Source organism: Rattus norvegicus, chromosome 4 (assembly GCF_036323735.1).
Source record: "Rattus norvegicus strain BN/NHsdMcwi chromosome 4, GRCr8, whole genome shotgun sequence".
Lineage (NCBI taxonomy): Eukaryota > Metazoa > Chordata > Mammalia > Rodentia > Muridae > Rattus > Rattus norvegicus.
In genome coordinates, this window is record NC_086022.1 from 55268413 (window position 1) to 55272765 (window position 4353).

At 36.8% G+C, this 4353-nt stretch overlaps 1 non-coding gene across 1 annotated transcript; it reads right to left on the reverse strand.

Annotated features, from left to right (window-relative positions):
• Nucleotides 1-729: 729 nt before the first annotated feature.
• On the reverse strand, nt 730-836 carry Rnu6-321 (RNA, U6 small nuclear 321). Its single transcript, XR_005504206.1, has one exon. It is a non-coding gene; the product is annotated as a U6 spliceosomal RNA (small nuclear RNA).
• Between the last annotated feature and the right edge of the window lie 3517 nt (nt 837-4353).

A 4353-nucleotide genomic window follows, 5' to 3' on the forward strand; every position in this document is an offset into this window, starting at 1 on the left:
TGTTAACAATTATACATAATTTAGTGATTTAGAAAAAGATAACTTTGACTTTAATAGTTTCTTGTATTTAAAATATCCATCTTTCATCATTATTTTTATCTTTTTATTCTTTAATCCTTTTTTACAGTTCTGTCTTCATCCCCCTCCCGTTTTGCCTACCCGTGACTGCTCCACTTTCCATACCTCCTTCTCCCCCAAAACATCCCGCCTGACCTCCCCACTCCAGTGGGGCCTCAAGTCTCTTAAAGGTTAGATGCATCTTCTCTCTCCCAGAGGCCAGACCATGCAGTCCTCATATCAGCTGGTATATGCTGCCTGGTTGGTGGCTCAGAGTCTGAGAGATCTCAGGGGTCCAGGTCAGTTGAGACTGCTGGTCTACCTGTGGGAATGCCCTCCTTCTCAGCTTCTTCCAGCTTATCTCAGTGCATCCGTAGTCGTCCCTGGCTTCCTTCCATTGGTTGGACATTGGTATCTGCATCTAAAGCTGCTTGTTGGGCCTCTCAGAGGGCAGCCATGCTAGGCTCCTGTCTGTTTGCACACCACAGCATCAGTAACAGTGTCAGGCCCTGGTGCCTCCCGTTGAGGCACCCCAATTTGGGCCTGTCACTGGACTACCTTTCTCTCAGGCTCCTTTCCATTTTTGTCCCTGCAGTTCCTTTAGACAGGAACAATTCTGGATCAGGGCTTTTGACTGTGGGATGGCAACCCCATTCCTCCACTTCATTTCCTAAAAATATGGAACGCTTCATGAATTTGTGAGTCATCCTTGTGCAGGGGCCGTGCTGATCTTCTCTGTATCATTGCAGTTTTAGTATATGTGCTGCTGAAGTGAGCACTCATCAGTATTTTTATTTTGTATTCCAACAGGTTTTGTAAGCTATAACTTCAAACTATTAGTCGCTCGTTTGCTTCAGTTGATCAGTATGCTCCAATAAAAGAAGCACAGTCTCGAAAACCAATGCTAACTCCACGTTAACAACTCTAACCAGTAATTTCCTTCAAATAAAACTGTAGACACTATCATTCAGCATTTTCTCCATAATGGCCTTCTTTCAATTATTTCATCAAAAGGCTTGTTCACACAAGGGCTAATTATTTCATTAGAGACTTGTTCTTTACTCAATATCCATATACACTGTCATTCTCTCTGACTATTGAGCACCATGACGTTGAAAGAGAATTGATCTAATGAATTCTACTATCAAGTAAAGAAGTACTGTAGAATAGAATGTGGGTGATACCTAATTATTGCCTAGAGCATGTATAAAACCTTGTTAGGCTCTCTATTTCGTATATATGTATTATACAGAGGTATTATAGCTCCATGCATAACATATTGAAGGCATGTAACCACAGAATGTTTTGAAGTGAAGTATAGCACATTTAAGCTAATGATAGAAAAAAAGTTCTTAGAACGTGGTGTTTTAATTTACTCGGGTTTTGCTTTTATACTTCTAGTTAGAGTTTGTATTCGTTACTTTGTATTAGAACAGTACATTTGATATCTGTTCTAGTCGAAAGATAACAATGTTTTAGTAAGAATATTAATAGCTATTATGTTGTCTTTTCTTCAGATGAATCAAGAAAGAATATGAAAACAGATGTAATAAGAACATTTTTAATACATTGATTCATTATAAAAATATATTCTCTATAACACTACATTTCAATCATAATTGTAAGAAGCAGTTCTTAATTATAAGAAATACCAAAAACGAAACATGCCTTGGCATCACATTTGGGTTTGTGTGTGTGTGTGTGTGTGTGTGTGTGTGTGTGTGTGTGTGTGTGTTTGTGTTTATGTCTGATCACATTGTATTATTCCATTGCAAAAAGTATTCTCAAGTTACTTTAGCACTTGCACAGTGCTCTGAAGGTCCAATAGAAGTTGTGCTGGTTTGATTATCTAGACTTGTCAACCAACTGTCACTTAGAGTGCAGAGGAAGGTTTTTATGGGTTTGGAGAGGGAGAACACACTGGCAGAGCAATTTATCACTTGGCCTCACCATCCGAAAGGCATTTTGGCTCTCACTCATCAAACCATTTTGGGAGCTACAGTGGGAACAACCACTTTACTACTATCACAGGTGTAGAAATGTCTTCTAATTCTGGTTTGCTTTCACTTTTATTGACGATTAGCAAAATTGTCATTTAGGTCAGGCTACCTTCTCATTGGAAAGTAACTTCATCTCTCACAGTCTCTTTTAGAAAAGTGACTGCTATGGTTTGAGTATTTCATAAATATCATCAGGGCCTCTGTTCTTTCCAATGAAATGTTTTCATTAGCCTTACATTAAGAAGATTTGTATCACTTTTTGGCATGTGTGCTATCCATGTAGCTTAGCATATGCAAAACAGTGGTGTCATTTTATTTTTTCACATTGCCATATTTTTCATAAAATCTATCACACTATCAGAAAAATTATGGATCTTGTAAAACAATGTATTGAAGTTGAGATTAGCAGGTTCTTTACTGAAATCTACTAGGCTTGGATCACCATTTGTCCTTGGAATATCAGATGGAGTGTCAGCTGTGTACGTCCTACATTTTCATACTCTCTACGGTTGGTGCAGAGAGCCACAGAATATCTAAGCTGGAAGAGAGTTTTAAACATACTTGGTTCCAAACATTTGTAGCTTGTTCCAACATAATCCTTCCCAAATAGTTATCAAATCATGGTTCTAAATTCTCCTGTCTTGTTGAGAGAGTAAAGATCAAACAAAATTTCTGAAATGAACTAAATTTTTCTGGGCTTAATTCCTCCATTTTTATTGTCAATTGCTTGGAACATGCAATTCTTTCTATTTAATTTAGTAGTAAATGTTCTTAACAGCATGTTAAGTACCATATCCCATATCCCCCTGCGTAATAATGTAAATGAACTAATTGTACTATTATACAAAAGCTATATTTAAGGAATTTTATGATCTGATTATTAAAACAAGAATTATATTAGGGGTAAATAAATTATGCTCTTTTATTAACCCATACACCAGGATATTAAGAGCAAAAGTAAAACTTAAAATGTACCACTTCTAGTCGACATCACTTCTGATAGACATTTGATTGTGTCTTAAGTTATTTCACCTATTGTGTTGATATCTTAGACGTATCAGTGCATATGTTGCTACTTATGTTACTACTTAGACATTTATAGTAGTGAGAATATTAGTGTCACAGAAATAACAAATGCTAACTATCAAGACATTATCATAACATTTTTTTTGGCTACAAAGACTTAAGAATGTGGTACAGAAAGATAACATATTTAAATCAAAATATGGTATTATATGTTATATTATAAAGTTATTTAAAAATTCTATCTTGTGGAGACCATTATATAACTTAGAAAAGTCCTTCATATTGTTAAACAACTTTCCATTTTTCAATCTAGAGGGGTTAAGCTATTAGTTCATATCATCTTAAAAACATCTTGACCATTTATAAACTGGAAAAAATTTATTTTTCTTTTCTGTTTAAGGCAGAATTTCTTATAGCATAGGTTGGTCTTGAACTCAACATGTAGTCAAGGATGACTTTGAATTACTTATCCTCCTGCCTCTACCTCTTTAGTACTGGAACTACAGGTTCATGCTATAGTCCATTCCATTTTATCTCCTTTATTTCTCACCTATTACTTTTAATTTCCATTATGTTTTTTAGAGAAGTTTTACAGCAAGTCTTAATTTGCAGTAGCTGGGAATAAGCCTGCAGAGCCACAGTTGGACAATGTGCAAGACTGAGAAGTTTTTAGAGCAATGAGTACTAAATGGGATGCTTTCGTCAAAACCCATCCTTCAGGATTCAGGGAGCGATGTGGAAGAGGAGAAAGACAGATTTTAAGAGCCAGAGGAAGTGGATGAGTACAAAGAGACAATATCTTCCAGACACAACAGGATTGGTGCTCATATGAACTCATGGAGATGGTAGTATGTCGTGATTTGCCCTGGAGTTATCTGTATTTTGATGCTAATTCCACCGCCCCAAGGACAGCTGCCTAGTCACATACTCAGGACTCAGGTGACTTCACCAGAACCTTCTCCCCATTGATTTTGTAAAATACAGGTGAGGGGCAGGTACAGGATAGAAGGAGGCCTGTCTTTGGAGGAACAGAAGGATGGGTGAGAGAGAAGTTTGAAGGAAGAGGAAGAAACGGAACATAAAGGAGAAGAGATAGGAGGGAGAGGGAGAGAAGCCATGGCAGGTGACATTAATATTCTGCTCTGTGTTTTTACAGGTTGTTATTAATGTTCTTAAGGGATGAATGATACTGGGATTTGTATGTTTACGTGGGGAATTATATCTTATCAATTGGATCTAAGGTTATTGTGTTCTGTATTCTTTCATGTGT